Source organism: Homalodisca vitripennis, chromosome 8 (assembly GCF_021130785.1).
Source record: "Homalodisca vitripennis isolate AUS2020 chromosome 8, UT_GWSS_2.1, whole genome shotgun sequence".
Taxonomy (NCBI): Eukaryota; Metazoa; Arthropoda; class Insecta; order Hemiptera; family Cicadellidae; genus Homalodisca; species Homalodisca vitripennis.
Window position 1 is genome coordinate 12,876,807 of NC_060214.1, and position 18,501 is coordinate 12,895,307.

An 18,501-nucleotide genomic window follows, 5' to 3' on the forward strand; every position below is an offset into this window, starting at 1 on the left:
TAAACTTTTAACAATTGTACATTGGGTAACCATTATGGCAACGACAAGCTCGCTGCATACACAAACTGAGTACAATCACATGACATTTTCTCATGTGATATAATAACACATAGAATCTAGAACTTGATCGGATTGGCTGATAAGGCTTTCGTTACTTCCTGTGGGGTTCCATCGATCCCCCCTCCGTTGTTTCAGCTTATTGATCATTAATGTACTGACCACCACCAGTAGCGGGTCTATTTTGGTTAAATAATTACGTCATCAGTCTCACTATAGAGTTCAGCAGGTTAACGTAAATAAATTGTGGAAAGGTTGGCAACAAAATTCCAACAAGCATAGTTCAGGCCCAGAGCCAACTTGTATTGTAATATAAGCCAAAATTGGATGGCACCAAAAGGGTTAAAAATGTAAAATAATTTTTCTTAGCTTCACACACTCAAAACTAATCGTCGCTGAGGTAAATAAATTTAAAATCAGCATCAGCTGACCATTACAATAGCGACTATCAGCATATTGACCTTGTTGTCTGAGACGGTGATTTACACGATTACAGATTACAATAAAAGGTACTAGTGTAAACAAAACCCCTATGCACACATCAATGTCCAGCCAACTGACTTGTATACGGCGGAGTCAATGATTTAGAAGAGTCGTTATCAGCTGGATGGTGTGAAAGTGTCACCCCCCCTCAACCCCTCACCCAAGGGCGCTGTTATCTATGACGAATGTGGAGCCGTGTATGATGGCATGTATCTGTGACACCCCCTCCCCCTCCTCCACGGCCGATACCGCCCGTAAATGTCGGGATACTGCCCCCACCCCACACCCTCCCACAGAAATCATTGCGATCCAAAGTCTACGTCTTCACTTCTCATCTGGTGACCCGACCACACTGTATAGAGAGTTCCACACCAACTTACGTTGGCTCGATGGTCGTTTGTCTGTGACTTCCCTAGAAAAAATTGATTATTGCGATCAAAACAGAAAACTTTAAATTTTGTATTCCCATTAAGAGCGTTCTCAACTAAACGGTTGTACAATTCTCTATGTGTATCTGATTAAACAACGTTAGTACATATTTTACAGTTTTAAGGTAAGGAATACTGTAACACTATATATATATATATATATATATATAACTAATCATCAGCAACATTTATTGAGAATCAAATAAAATAACAATTGTGAGATGCCAGTTAAAATATATTTATAACCTTTTTTAAAATTATTATTTAAGATTAAGAATAATAAAATTTCTGCTTATGCTGGTGTCACCATACCTACTTCTTTGTTTGAAGTTTTTTTTTAAGATGGAAGGATTGTGAAGGATGGAAGGATTTTGAAGGACATTTGCCATTGCTCAGTGGTACAAAAACTCACTGGTCACGGTTGAACTCTTCGACTACAAGGTTCCATCTGATTTTTATTAAAGAAACTATTAAAATGTCCTAAAATATTGAAATACACCAATTTAGCATAACGTACATTCTAACCTAAAAATATGTAGGTATTAATAACGGTAATGTTCTCCAAATTTAATACTCTTTAAACGTGTTAAAATCAGCTATTGTACTGAAAGCCAGGGAACCACTCCACCAAATGCCATGCACTTGACCAAGTAATTACACACGTGCTACTCCACAACTATGTTGTGTTCAGCGATTTTACAAACTCAAAAGAAATCTTCTGTACCATATAAAATATTACACAGTGTTTTCATTCTAGTGAGGCCACTAAGTCCCGAGCTTTTGTAGCCTATTTTAGAAAATAACAAACTTATTAAAGTTCGGTTACTTGTATATAATTCGATACGTAGTTCTACGGTATCTCAACTTTTTTATTTATTTTGTAATTTTAATCAACCTTATCACTGTTTATTTATAGCATCAATTAAAATTCTTGTAAATTTGTTATACTGGGTGAGGTTTTGTGGAATATAAAATATTTTACATACCGCCATTTTAGTGGAGACTAGTGGAGAAAAGTTATTATTTTTTCGATTTAAAGTTTTTTTTTATTTTATAGCTACGGTTATTCAAAACTCCATTGCAATGTAAAAATGAAGCATAAAATACAAACAACCTAAAAACCAGGCATTTTAAGACTTTATTTATAGGGACACTCCAATGATAAAATTATATTTTTTGGAGGCCTTTCGCTTTCTTTTGTATTGTATTGTCAGTAAGTGTTATCCGAAGTTTGAAATCTTATTCAATTTGTAAACATGTAAACCAGAACTAAACAATAGTAATAATAATATATTTATTTTCTCAAACAAGCATTACAAAAGTTACGTAACTTAACTTAATCTAAATGCTAAGCCTGACCAGTACTACAATGATGCCGAAAAATGTAACTACAATATAACAACACATAAAAAAGCTTGAAGAGAAGATAAACGTGAAACCTCCAGGGCAAAGCCTGTGTGGAGGGACAATTTAAATTAAAAAATGTTAAATGAGCAAATACAGTAACTATGTAAATATTATTAATATTTCTCAGAAATAGTTACTGAAAATACGCGTTTCAATACAAAAAGCGTATTTAAGATTTTCCATTCACGGTTACTTCACATTACTATTGAGTAGGTTACGATAACATGCCAAGGCCAATATTCGCAGCGAACCAGACAATACTCTCCTAAAACATGCCACATAACAAGTATTTATTCCCACCATGCCACGACTCGCTAGGCACGTGTAAACGGAGCAGTGAAACCCGTCGAGGAGTCATTGCAGTTCAGTTTCGATCTAACCCGCCGCTTACTTATTCATGCCGCCATCAACTCCCCACTCACACTCCTTTGTGACTCTAAACTCCGTGTTCGTGGCGCTGATACCCACATCGGTCTCCAACATGACAGGTCGTGTGAGCATGGTAAACAACGGAGACAATAATAATATTCATGCCACCATCAACTCCACTTACACATTTGTAACTCTTAACTCTTCATCAACTCCCCATTCACAGTCCTTTATGACTCTTAACACGTCATAAACTCCCCACTCACTCTCCTTTGTGAGTCTTAACACGTCATAAACTCCCCACTCACTCTCCTTTGTGACTCTTAACTCTTAATCAACTCCCCATTCACAGTCCTATGTGACTCTTAACACGTCATAAACTCCCCACTCACTCTCCTTTGTGACTCTTAACTCTTAATCAACTCCCCATTCACAGTCCTTTGTGACTCTTAACTCTTCATCCTACTTCCCACTCACACTCCTTTGTGACTCTAAACTCCGTGTTTGTGGCGCAGATACTCACCCTGTCAGAGGGCACTTTCGATTCAATATTGTACTTGTATATTAGAAATCTTCCCGTTTCCAATAAATCAATGGATATTATAGAATAAAATCTAAAACATTTGGGACGAACTGAAGACATCTTTAGTAGTTTTTTGAGACGTTCGGAAATATCTAAACTTCAGTCTTACACTATAAAACATCCTAAGTCTTATAATAACACCTGTACAAGGCTAACTGTGAGTAGAATGCTCAAAGTTGTGAGCACTTTCTTAATAAAAGTACATAGCAAATCTCCATTAAGAAGTTTTAATCTCCAACAGCGATGTACAAAAGAAGTTTTAGCATCACTCCTAAGTGTTGAAATTCTAAATTAAAACTTGTCCTGTATTTTTATCTTAAAATGCTTGGATCGTCGAGGATTCCTCATTCATAATTTTTCCGTTCCCGCTTGTTAGAATAGGCCTATTTTAAATTTGTTGCCTTTTAATTTTGACCTTGAATGACTAAAAGAATACAAACCCAAACCTTAGTATAGTACCAAATTTTCTTAATGTATTTTCAACATCAAACATAATTTATACTAGCCCTAAACATAGGTGGGTTGTTATTTCACAATTTTCAGTTGGGAAGAACATCCTTGATTCGAAAACAGCTCTCTCGAAATTTACAATAAAAATATAAAATTCCATTTACAACAAAAATTGTAAGTTTACTTATAATCTGTAACCGTTCTGTAAGTGGCAGGGCCTACTTGTTACTCGCCCTTTAAGCATACTAAACGTTCACACATTAGGGATACGATGCGGGCAGTTTTAATTACTAATGAGTATATTTACACGCTCTAGTTAACCTACAAGAACGATTCTTGTGGTGTTGGTGGAACATTTTAAATGCCTAAATATGTATAGTGACGTGAGTCAGGTAAACGCCTAGCGCGAAGGTAAATATAAGTTGAGTATATTACCCAGTGGGCATTGAAATACCCAAAATGAGGGTATTTTTAATTTTTGAGCTTAAAAAATTAAAACACTTGTTGTTTTGATTAGGTGCTGGGCAAACTAGGATAAAAACTTTGAATGCTCAAATTGAAATTAGCGCCCAATCATTATCCTTAAAAATTAAAAAAATACGTCCCGATATTTTTGGGTATTTATAGTATTTTTGCACTGTTATTGTCTTAAACTAAGATAAAATGTTTGAAAAAGCTTTATACTTTTTTTATAAATATGTGCTGAAGTATTCTGTAAGACATTGTGCCATTTCATTACACTACAGTAGTATTGAAATAATGAAATAATGGTTTATTTCCAATTATTTTTTTACATAGTTATATACATACATAAATCATCTTGAAATTTCCTGGCCACTTTTACAAGTATTGTGGCCAGGTGAAAAAAAAACAAAACAAATTTGTAATTTAAATAGAAATTAAAAATGAAATTATGAGTCTAGCATTAAAATTATAGTAAAAAAATTTCTTTTTTGCAGCATCTGAAAAAAGAAGAATTTTGCATGGACGCTTTGTAATAACTTAACAAATTATACAAGATTTCAAATTTGTATCTCAATTTATTGCCAAGTTATAAGCTTTTCTAATGTTTGACCAAAGCCCATGGCTAATATACACAACACCAAACTCTATCTTGTCTGTATACAAATAAACAATGAAATTATGGTCTGGTAACATTTTCTGGCTTGTGATACTTGGGGCCTCATGATTCTGCCAAATACATAATTTTTTATGTGATATTTATTTTTACTCTAGTACATGTTGTGTTTTTTTTATATTTTTTATACACATGTTCGTCTTTTAATTGTGTTTGTACTATAATTATGTAAAGACGCTTTTTACATTAAAAAAACCAACATCTAACAATGAAAAGGACCAACGGAATGTAACAAAAGTCATACAGTTGAATCCAACATAGTAACCCCCATTACATGGTTTACCATATCATATATCAAAGTCTATAACAACTGTACTCAACTTGTTGATAAATTAATTTATTCTACCATTTTGTCGTTGCTTTGATTGTTACGCATAGGACAAATATATAAATTTATAGGTGAACATTTTTGCACAATAAGTCTACATGACTACTCGGTCTCGATAATATATTATTCTGTGGACAGACAGACAGACAGAAGCAGATTTTTCAATCTCCTCGAGGGATAGGCTTTGCTAACGTTCAGTCGGCTAGGTAACTACAATTAGCTTTTAATTATGATAACAACGTTCTTTAAAATACCTTAACAATATAAGTTACAGTTTAAATATTGTAAAATAGCAACTAAGGCAGGGAGGTAGGGTGCTTGCTATTTTTACAGCGAGAATAGGAATAATGATAATTTGTATATGTATGGCTGATATTTTAGTTTCCCTACACACTAGACGAAGTTTAGAACCTTCCTTTAAATAACATAAATTAATTGTTAATTTATAAATAACTTTTGTTGTTAATTTCTCAGTTTACAGGAGGTTAAAGACCCATTTGTAGGTACTGTCATATATAAAAACACATTCTCGATAAACGTATGCTTGTACCTACGGTACTGTTAACTTTAACGACTTTATAGTGTTGTAACTGTGAAAAATTAGTTTCCACACATTTCCCAAAGTTCTACCTACCCGGAGACAGGACTTTTAATTCACATTACATTTCAATACCCCAGTTATTTATGGAATTTTGGGTATTTACTCCCTATACATGAATACCTGGGTTGTTTACACTTCAGGTAGGGTAATTGATCGATTTCCCTATAAACCTTACTTTATGTTCCTGTCACTTTTGTGCTTGGTATGATGTGTACAACAAATTAACAACGGAAGAACCACGTGTTGACCATATTTGAGGTAATCTAACGTTTTGGAATTCTAAGGTATAAAAATCGCGTCCACAAACTTCACACAAAACACTGGAAACTGAAACTGGCATTTCAAGTCGCTTCCTGGGCACCCGTAGCTTTGGCTACACTGCACTCTGCAGACGCAAGGAGAACTGTCTGGAAGCACTCCAAAAGAAGCAGTCCTGAGCTCCAGTGACGATACGGGGATCAGACAACTCAGTCTCAGAGTTCCCTAATGGGGGAACTCAGAACTCTGAAGCTTTTCTTCAAGCGGAGACATAACTCATCTGATACCGTCCAGCTCCGAGCGGGGGTGGACTCAGACCGTAATGACAAACTTATCCCCTGAAAACCATTTCTGTTACAACTGGGAACGGAATTTAAACGCGTTCGTAAACAATAATTTTGTTTTGCCTCCACAGAAACACCACAAATTTATCGCTTCCATCAATTTTGGAGCTTTACCTAAAAAACCTAATCGAAGTTAATCTTTGTCCTAACTGTTTATTTTTTTTATTGCAAACAAAAAATTCCTGTTTATTCCTCATAGTCCAGGAGTCTAGAGCCATTTTGAATTGTATAAGCACACAACTTGGTGTTTCTTGAAATTGAAAAAGAATTTCTCTTAAGAAAAAAATCAATCCAGCCACAATAGTTTTGATGAGGTCTAAGTGGAAGTGCAACAAAAGGGTTAAACATATGAAATAGTCGTTCTTTACGCAGATTACGTTCTAACTTACCTTGAAAGGCTCAAAACCAACCCTCAAACACTTAAATATATGAAGATTCTTGGAGCATTGGAAATATTTTTATTTAATACCATGAATAGTGAATTACACTACACATTCCAATAATTAATTTAATTTCGCAAGGCCTTTCGGAATCATACCATTTGTGAAGTTGCCTGACGATGGAATCCTTGATTCCGTAAGGCCCCGCGAAATTAAATTAATTATTGGAATATGTGTTGTAATTCACTAGTGGTATTAACTTAAATATATGTCAAATCAGCAATAGCTAACCGTATACTAATCGACTATTTGAGTTAGCTCTAGTACACCTTCCTCTTATTGCAACGTCTGGACTCCTGGAATCTGGAGCCCTTTTCGTCTGAAGAGATCTAAAAAAAGTCGACGACGAAGTTCAAAACTAACCTTTATATAGTTTCAACATCAGAGACTACAAAATACAATAATATAATGTATTCCAGAAACTGGAGCTACCATAGCTACGTTATGTGTAGAAAACTCCACTGAGTTGCTCCACCGTGCTTAAGAGATCGTGTCTGTCACATCGTAGTGCACTCATTTGTGTACCTGATGAGACAATGAGACTACCACTTCACCATTAGTACATGACTGAGTAATGAGGCGAAATTAGGGCCACACGGCCTTTTCTTGCATTTAACCTGAACAATATCCAACAACTAAACAAATAGTAGAAAAATTAATCAACCTAAATATATTTTTTATATTTTAAGTTATTTAAAGATTAAAACTAAAAATAATATTACTCTGCTTAATAACGCTATTACATTACAAAGAAAAATATATTTTCAAAGTCAAAAAAGCACCCAACCCATGTGTTTGTGGTATACATGTAAAATAAGTAGACGGATATAATCGCCATCTTAAAAATCTTCCACGCCTCAAAGAACAGCACAAAATAGTCCGTGCAAAATGAAACACCAATTTCCACGCATTGACGGCAAAAAAAATTAAATTACGATAAATCTAAAGTAGGATTAGGTGCACTCGAATGTTACATTTACAACCGGTTTGTACCATTGGTGTAGATTAACAGTTCAGGAAAAATTATAGAAGTTGGATTGCTAGGTGCGGATATATCCGTTTACACGAGTTACATCAACATTAAACTGCGAGGTCGACGAGAGTCGCGACAACATTGCGAGTACTTCAGATAATGCGGTAGTTCAACCTTTTACGCGTAAATTTAAAACAAACGGGTATATAAAACACGTTTTGATCATAAAGGAGTGCGAAAATAAACCTAAACGCAAAGATAAGACAATTTCTACAAAATTTACATTATTTTATGAAAAAGCCAATAATTATTGTTAAGCAAATTTAGATGAGCCTAACAACATTTAGAGACATACGACGACATAGGCATTACTCTTGGATAAAAAATATACACTTCTGAATTCGAAAGTTAATCAGGACAGTGTTGCCTCATCAGTCTGGCGGTTTGCGCATTCCAACTAGTAGGCGCCGAGTGCGGTAAATTATTAAAAAACCTGCTCAATTAAATCTGCGCTAAAAACCGTTTTATATGGTGTTTAACAAAATTTCAAGAGCTCCATAACGTGACCTATGTCGAATATTTTGAAGGCCCGTTCAAGAATAAACGTTAGGATGGCAATTTAATAACAACTTTTCTCGTATAATTCCAAAGTCACGTTCCCAAACATAGTACTCTTGTGGACATAGATCTCAATTGGATAACAAGTTCCCGAGCTATGAATTTTAGAAGTAGCAGTTCTGCTGAAAAGCGTGGGTATCTGTAGTTTTTGATCCGGGAGAGTCATTCATCCCTCTACGAAGCTGTCCCAAGTAAAAGACATTCAAATTAAGTGCTCGAGTACGTCAGCACCACTGAAGTGAGTGCTGCAGCAATTAGAAGCACGTCCGGAATTCACGGGGACGCGCCATGTACTGAACGCTATGCGGGATCTCCACCCATCCTCCCACAGGACTTCACTCGGAAGTCACGTCACTTAACAAAGAACTACCTAGACGAGGCGCGTATTACTTTACTGAAAATTGAACAATCTACAGTTTCAACATTAGAAACACTTTCGAAATTCACACAAAATCGAAGTTTCTCCGGCTAGAAATAATTTACGTCAGTCACGACTAAAATAGATTACGTTTGTCATTTGACGGTGGAAGGTTTGAAAAGGCGAACATTAGGATTTCGGACCGATCATAGAATAGGCCTTCTTATATGTTACAAAAAAGTATAAAACAACGTTTCGAGGATTTAAATCTACCCTGTTCTTCAGGTGAAAACCCTTTTGATACCTTAGTTTTTCACGTAGTGTTTTACTTTTTTTGTAACATATAACTATGGAAAATTTATGAAATCCTATTATCCTCTTAAATAGTTAAATATACAAAACATTGTTAAATTTGGTATTTAGATATTTTCAAAATTGCGTATTTAAGTTTTCAAAAGGTACATTTTATTTTATAACTATGCAAACATTAAGAAAATATCATTAAAGGATTATTTAGGGGGATTATTCCTGTATTTTAATTTGTATATCTAAAGTGTGCATTTGTTTAAGGAATAAATGTTGATTTGATTTGATTAAAAAATCAAACAAAACTTTCAAGCACAATTTTTAAATATTAATACTATACGACCAAATGTGGATAGCATTGCTATTCATGAAAGATTGAACGCAGGGGTAATTCTGGTAAGATTTCGCTATTTTTTTAATTTCGGCAGAATACTTTATTGGAAATGCTCATGTTGCAAGGGACGCGATCAGTAGGGTTTCGAAGTCTGCATTCGGCCTGTGTGGGCTGCAAGATACAATTATCATAAGTGGGATGTCAGAAGCGAAAGGCGGGAAAAAATCAACCACACGGATATGTATGTATTTTTTGCTTCAGTAAAAAAATCAAATTTGATCCTTCCTAACAAATTTGTTTTTTTTTTTACTAACTACTGATTGTGGCATAGTCCTCCTCCACTCACTGTTGGCCAGACTACTGTGTAGAGATCAGCAGATCATGAGCGAACCGGCTCATTGTTCCGGGTCACGAAATGATCTGACATTCGTCAGATCATCTGATGAAATGAACCGGGTCGTTTGGTGAGCCGACTCCTGATTGAACCATCGCGTCGCGACCGGTGAGCTCAGAGTCGCCAGCTAGTTTAACATTCTTCGGTTCTCGTAGTTCCTTACGATCTGATGAGTGATCTGTTAGACGTGGAGGAAAACTGTTTAAAACCTGAATGCATTATGGGCGACAGTTACACCGCTTTGAAAACTATTGTATTTTACCAACAAAGCCTCTGAACCATTAAAATTTATTTTACTGTACAGATAATACTAGCGATGAGTTTTTTCATCAGTATTCTGTGGTACACAGGATAAAAAACAATGGAATTAACTTTTTACATTATATGTTTAATTATAAAATAGATTATTTTAACTAACATAATTGGTTAACATCAAGACAAAATATTTACTAAATCAATTGTTTGTTCATTTTTAATTGGTTTATTCGATGATCTGATCGAACGATCCGCAGACGGAGTGAGTGACGTCAGTGATCTGATCCGAATGAGCAGGATCATTCCAAAGAGCCGTTCTCCCCATCACTACTACTGAGCACTGAGCAGGGGTTGAAGCAAGTGGTCAGTTGAAGACAGAGCGCGCAGCTGACTGGTGTTATTGGCAACAGCGCATTGAGTTAGTCCTAGCGACATTAGCGCTCCTGACGGCGCCCTCCCTAATTAGTTACGGCTTTACGCACGGGCGCCAGCGGTCTGCATAGATACATCTTTAGTCTGAGGTGGTACCGAAGGTATAGTGATACTTTTACAGAGGTGCTTGAACATCACTGTCCCCAATCTATAACAAGGGCGCGTGGTAGTAACGTGTTACGCAATCGCCACATGTGAGAACAAACCGGTCGATACCAAACATTGACTGTACTGGGGAGTGCACGTTATTGCAGCCATCCGGCAAGGTTAAGACTGCGGCGAACCTGGATAACCGGTTCCCTGTCCTGTCCGGCCATGTAAAACACGGTTTGAGAAATACTGAAATTCACTCGGTAATATCGTTACTGTATTCAGCTAAAAACAGTTCGCGTGCACTTCCGCGGTGCTTGGGGTTTTACCGAGCGAACATACGCACTCGGATATCTCGCTCACTTCCTACACACGACGTGCGCACTGACACACCAGCGGTTGCTTACACCAGAGGATATTAGACAGTCCAGATATGGAAGAGGAAGAACGTAAACAGCCTAGGTTCAAGAGGATCTGAAACAAGAGTGCGGAAATCTGCGGTCCTTGCGGGACCCCATAATTCGGATTTACGCCTTTTGGGTTTTGAAACTTTAGCATACTGTATTCAAAAGAAGAATACACGAGTAGTGAAAAATGTTTACGTACTGTTAACTAACTAGGCTGTAATGAAGCGATTTTACCTCTCGGTCGAACTCTATTTCGGCCATTCTAATGGGCTACAATTTTTCCATAAAATAACTTTGTATTGTTCATATCACCACTGCTTAGACAATTTAACACAACGTTTACATCTAAAAATATATATTATTACTTTACCACTGTTCAAGATTCCATGGATGAAATGATTACAAAATAACTATAGATAAGTCTCTTACACTAAAAATTAAACTTTAGTTCTCGTACTTATTTCTTCTTCAAATAGTTTTAAAGATCTTCCAACTGTCATCAAGACTAAGATATGACTAGATGTTGAACAATTTACATCCTTAGCCAATTCAATATTTTACACATTTATGGTAATACACAACACAATGTGTGTTTTGGGGTTTACATATAAGTATTTTGGCCCTGTCTGAGAAATGAAATGAAAACAACTTGGCATTATTTTGTAAGATGATTGAAAACATTAGTTTGTTTCAGTAAAAATTATCCACTTTTACAGACCGCAATTAAAACACGTAGATGGGATACATTTAAAATTGATACGTTATCATATCTTATCCCACAATTCCTGAATCGATAAGTTTTGATTTGAAAAGTTACAAAATTATCATTGAAAGCGATAATTTCTTCCGATTCTATCCTTAAAAAAGCGATGATTCCAGCACCAATGATAAGTACCATCAACGAACGATAAATCGGCGTTGTACGAAAAAAACCCGTGCAGCACGATCTTGCTTGAACGCCTCCGACATAATCACGTAATGTACCATCGATGGTACATTGTTTTTTAATTGTTAATGTCTGAAAATGTATCAAATAAAATTAATAACCGTTATAAAAAATACAAAGTTTTTTATTTTATTGCAAATTATAAAAATTTTTAACCATATGAAAAAAAAAAAACTATAAGATAATACAATATGTTTAAACAAACAAATGACATACATCCACTATTATATATATTACTGCTGTTGGACCATTAAAGATATTCATAAAATGTGTGTCAATGAGTTGTTAATAGCCGTTATAAAGTTTAGAACTACTTCGCGAATGTTCTGGTGACATTTTTCTCAACAGGTGTTCTGGAGAAATGTTACTACTTAACATAATTACACACTGTATTTAAATTGCAATGGTACAGTCTGGTTACCGTAAGACGAGAGCGAAGCGACTACGAACCGTGGCGTGGATGGAGAACTGTCACTCGTATCCAATGAAGAGGTTCCGCAAGTCACCTTTAAGCCACTAGTGCTCCGTTAAAGCCCTAACTTCGTCTTGTAAAATAATCTTTTTAACTCTTGTACTTACGAGCTACAAGGTGGGAGTACATTACACCACGTGTCGTGAAACAGGCTTCGCTGAGGTTTAATGCAAAATTTCAAGCCTACAGCTCGTTCCTTTCTCGAGATGTCCGAGACAGACAGATACACGAGTATACAGAATAGAAATTCTACATCCTCGGCGAAAAAATGCCAAATTGTTTCAACCTACTAAGTGTTTTAATGAGTCGATTTCCATGGTTGGACATTCACCATCATACAACTCGTTCTAGTTTACGTTGAAATTAATTACGTGCCATGCAAAATTTAAAGTCTAGTGAACTCTTTCTCGCAATACCTTGTCACATGGTGCATTCACATACTTGTTCAATATGACAGGTGTCACAGCAGTGTTAAAATAATAAAATTTACGTTGTGCCATTTACTATAAAGTATACATTGCTTATCAATATGTACAACGATATCTGTATTAACTCTACAATGTAGAGGTTATATTTATAACTGACAACAAAAGTAGACTAAAACCCTCGATAAATATTTATTACATTGTTGACACGTATTTAGGCATTAAACCGTATTCCGTGTACAATGTAATAACGTCTAAAAACAAATAGAACATAAAAATGAATTTTTTTGATAAGTAATTAGATTGTTCAGTGCAGATGGTTTGATACCGAAACACGTGTGTACAATATACAATTTGTATAAAATTAGTTTACCTTTTTATTAACTCAGGTGGTAACTTATGTGGTTTATCTTACAACTAACTGGGTGTTTGGAATATGTGAGAAGTGTTAATAAATTACTAGATTAAGTAATACCCAAAATGTAATCGATTTTTACAAACATTTACCTAATGAAATTAATTACATCTCTTTATACCTACTAGAAATCACGGTCACACTTGTCATAGTAACGGGTAGTCGGGGTAGAATCTCGGTCACACTTGTCATAGTAACGGGTAATCGGGATAGAATCACGGTCACACTTGTCATAGTACCGGGTAGTCGGGGTAGAATCACGGTCACACTTGTCATAGTACCGGGTAGTCGGGGTAGAATCACGGTCACACTTGTCATAGTACCGGGTAGTCGGGATAGAATCACGGTCACATTTGTCATAGTACCGGGTAGTCGGGATAGAATCACGGTCACACTTGTTATAGAAACGGGTAATCGGGATAGAATCACGGTCACACTTGTCATAGTACCGGGTAGTCGGGATAGAATCACGGTCACACTTGTCATAGTACCGGGTAAGTCGGGATAGAATCACGGTCACACTTGTCATAGTACCGGGTAGTCGGGATAGAATCACGGTCACACTTGTCATAGTAACGGGTAATCGGGATAGAATCACGGTCACACTTGTCATAGTACCGGGTAGTCGGGGTAGAATCACGGTCACACTTGTCATAGAAACGGGTAGTCGGGATAGAATCACGGTCACACTTGTTATAGAAACGGGTAATCGGGATAGAATCACGGTCACATTTGTCATAGTACCGGGTAGTTGGGATATAATCACGGTCACACTTGTCATAGTACCGGGTAGTCGGGGTAGAATCACGGTCACACTTGTCTTAGTAACGGGTAGTTGGAATAGAATCACGGTCACACTAGTCATAGTAACGGGTAGTTGGGACTGGATCTGTGTTGGGCGAATATCCCCCTGTCAATCCGACTCTCGGGCGGCGAGCTTTATTTTCAAAATAAACAGTCGGAGAGGGACTCGGGGCTCGGGCGGAAATCGCTTTCCTTTATCACTTTATCTCCGTTTTTGCTCAAGTGATTTACCGGACTTTCCCCCAGACCGCTGTAGTCACGGGAAGTGGAAACTGCGTCGAAACAATCATCTCTGTTAGCTCGGCAGCACTGATGTTTTACACTGGAAATTAATAGTGAATCGTTTCCATATTTATTGACTGAGAGTTAGTGAATCTTAAGGTGTTATAACACATGTACATTATATATAAGCACATATTAAGTTGAAAGAGAATTTTGTAACTCTTAATAAAACACAACGTTAACAACTTTAAGGACACGTGCTGAATATTTCCTACACACGTTGTAGGTAACTGAAAAATGATCAAAAAGTAGTTTCTCTATATTTTAGATTGCTCTGACACAACACTGCCAGTTATTCATAGAGCTTGAGGGAACCTTGCACAACTCAAAAAGTCACGTTTCGAGATCTGCAATCTCATGTCTTCCTCAGGTGAATAGCTAACCTAACATATAACTACAATCTGGGTTAAACCGAGGTAGAAGTACGCCACAAGTGTTGTGTTACAGGCTTTTCCGAGGATGCATTCAAAATAATCCGTCTGCAGCTCATTTCGTTAGAATTCTATACATACGCGCTGTATACGTTCTAGTTTTTTATATTTATAATACGGTTACTCACCCCCAAATTCTTTCAAAATTCGACTTTGTGAGATAACCAGTTCACATTTTTACATAACCATGAAGATGGTATGTCGAGCGGAACCCTGCGAAAAGCCATAACAACCCGTTGAAAGTTTACAATCCCGATAAAAGTAGATTTAACAAAAATCTAAACTAAATTCGTATTTAGTTTGTTTGATAGATAACTCAAAAAGAACATTCGAAATTAAATATAGCTAGTTAATATACAATACATTAGACAATAAATATCCAAAATGTTAATTCATTTTAATAGAGAACTACATTAATACTATATTTGTCCGTCCAATCGTTTTTGTTTTGTTTATCACAGCGTTCAAAAAAAGTTAAATTTTAAATCACGGGTTTTGAAGGCACACTGGAAATAATTCTAAATAATGTACGAAAAATTGCTGTCCAAATTATTTTAAAGCATCTGTTAATTGAAACTTCCACTTATCTAACCTAATCTATATATATATATATATATATATATATATATATATATATATATATAAAAATGAATGTTTGTGTGTTTGTCCTTTATAGACTCAGAAACTATTGGACCGATCACTATGAAAATTTGTATTCATTTGTATTTTTCCACGTAGAAGGTTTATATGCTATGGCCATTGATGTTGATGTAACTCACCACCAGGCTGCGCTGCAAAATATACAAGCTATCCAAGCGCCTGCATATTATAAACTGCAATTATGAGACGGTTACGTATATTAAATAGCCAAACACTATTTGAAGGCAAAGCAATACACGGGCAAAGTTTACCAAAAGCGTGCGAAGCCGCGGGAACAGCTAGTGTAAATATAAATTTTAAAACGTATACATTTTCATACACTCAGGGTTGTCCTATTACTAGAATGGCTTAATATTTTTTTAATGTATGAATAAAAAAAAATGTCTATGACATTATTATAGGACGTAGAAACTACCTTATAGTACCTTCTCGGGAGGTCGGTCTGTGAAAGGACCATCGAACATTGCATCCTATGTCCTATGTCTGGGTGGGAAGAAAACAGTGGTAAAGAAACATTACAATTAAAATGATTTTTGTAGCCAAGAAGAAGATTTCATTTAATTTTGGAAAATTTAAGTTAAAAATACCATATAAATTTAGAAATGTAAGAGAGAGGTGCTTAAGACAAGAAGTGCAACAAATGGATTACGTCAATTTGTTTCTCTAGAACCTCCATCTTCGCGAAAAAAAAAAAAATATATATATTTTTGCGAGAACTACTATTATGACACGTACTCTTGTCGTTTTATTTGCACTAAATATTTGCTTTTTGATAATTTCTTGTAAAAAATACAGAAGGACTACTTAGTTTGCAATATTGGAAATCTTAAAACTGCCGCTACTTTCAAGGTGTTGACTGTATCAAACTTTTAAATTTAAAAACTATACGCGACGTTGTCATCACTTATGTCAACACGACTTTTAAAATCTCAAATGACATACCTACATTTTAAATTACCTACAAGGACGTACTTATTAGGCTACTTAGAATACTTAGGGAGTGCCGATGGCCGAGCGGTCCAAATCGTTGGACTTTGGGTCTGAGTTAGAGATAGCGCAGGTTCAAATCCTGTCTGTGACCGTTGCACTTTTTATCAGTACCATCAACCTCGTACTGTATCGACTCTCCCCCTTATTCTGTTTTATTAGATCCTCGCACAGGCCAATGGCCCATGAGGACGGACAGAATAAGGCTTAAAAGGGGATCGGCCTCTCCTTTATATAAGAAGAAAGATTTTTGCATGTAGCGAATTTGTTGAGCAACCTTTAAAAAAATTACGAAGTCCCGATACTTTTCAGTAAAGTTAATGTTGCACAATTATAACGACTGAACCTGTGGCACTACACGCTCAGATGACGTCAGCGGTCAGATAACAACCACAAACGTTGCCCAGGAAAGGTCACATGCACGCGTGACTAATTACAAATAATTCCAATCAATTTGTGAAGGTCTAACGTACAATTTCCAAGTTATATTTACCTAAACGCAGAAAACATCCTTATGATCTCATACTAAAATTAGTTTCATACAAGATAATTGAAATCTTACAAATAAAATTTCATACCAAACGTTTTAAAAAAACGTACATAGTTGTGTATTTAGAGAAACGGAAAATTCATAATTAAAAAGAATAATTAAACCAGTTTTTTGACATTTTTAACTTTTTAATATATATATATATATTAAAAAGTATAAATATATATATATATATATATATATATATATATTTATAAATTATATATATATATACATAATTTCAATAAATATTGAATCGCAAAAAGTACTTGCTCCGCCGGGACTCGAACCCGGATCTCTCACTTGCCGGGTGAATGTGCGACCATTACACCACAGAGCCCTCACTTTTTACGATTCAATTATTTTGTATTTGGCCGTATCTGTCACATATGCGTTTAAATAAGCAAACTAACATATGATCGAAAGACCAAACACCTGTCAAATGACTTCTATTTACATTCATTAAATTTATATAAGTGGCAATAGCCTAATTTAATTTCAATAAATATTGAATCGCAAAAAGTACTTGCTCCGCCGGGACTCGAACCCGGATCTCTCACTTGCCGGGTGAATGTGCTACCATTACAATACAGAATATATATATACATAGAATTTCCAAGTTATATTTTTCTAAATGCCGCATAAAACATGCGTATGATCTCATACTAAAATTAGCTTGATAGTACAATATTTTTTTTTATTTTAACTGCTTAAAAAAATATACAGGCTTTATTTTTTTTAATTTGTAACTCAAAACAAAACATAAATTTTACGTAATAAAGGGTAAATTCAATGAAATAAAAGAATTAAATACACATATGTTACGTCTATATGATTAAAATAATTCATTGTGAGCTAAAAGTTCAAATCAGCGGAACAAAAAGATAGTGGCCCATGAGGGGATCGAACCCGCGACCTTCGCGTTATTAGCACGACGCTCTAACCAACTGAGCTAATGGGCCAGATGCTCTTCGGAGGTTCATACGCGACCCTATCCTAGTGCGAGAAATCACACTGCTGCTGTATTTGTAAATTCTCAATGAATGAAAAACTATTTCTGTTTTATATGACTAGGTAATGATGATCTAAGAGTGCTATTTGGTCAAATAGCATGTCTAACTATAGATTAGGAATAGTTTCGTCTTATATGTTTCTGAACTAAACATTTCGTATTAATCATATGGTATTTATAGTCATAACAATTTAATTTCCCGTGAAGATGTCATCAATTTCACATGGAGTCTAGTCAAATCTGTACAGAGTTTCCTATATTTTAATAAAATTTGTGTTTAAGGACTGTGACTATTGCATTACACAAATTATCCAACCAAAAACCTAGAACCGTTCATCTAAAGAAGGAAACCACATTAATAATTATTGTATATACACTATACATTATTATTTCGCAATACTAAAACAATTAAAATAATAAAAATTACTTCCAATAATAATAAATGTAATGCGATACTAATGGAATTCTCTCCTATGGGCTACAAA

The 18,501-nt window shown here is 35.5% G+C and overlaps 1 protein-coding gene and 1 non-coding gene across 2 annotated transcripts in view; both read right to left on the reverse strand.

The window, feature by feature from the left end:
- Positions 1-18,501, reverse strand: part of LOC124367311 (G protein-coupled receptor kinase 1) — a 305,442-nt gene that overhangs the window by 64,950 nt on the left and 221,991 nt on the right. The window lies entirely within an intron of this gene.
- On the reverse strand, positions 17,893-17,966 carry Trnai-aau. The gene has a single exon. It is a non-coding gene; the product is annotated as a tRNA-Ile (tRNA).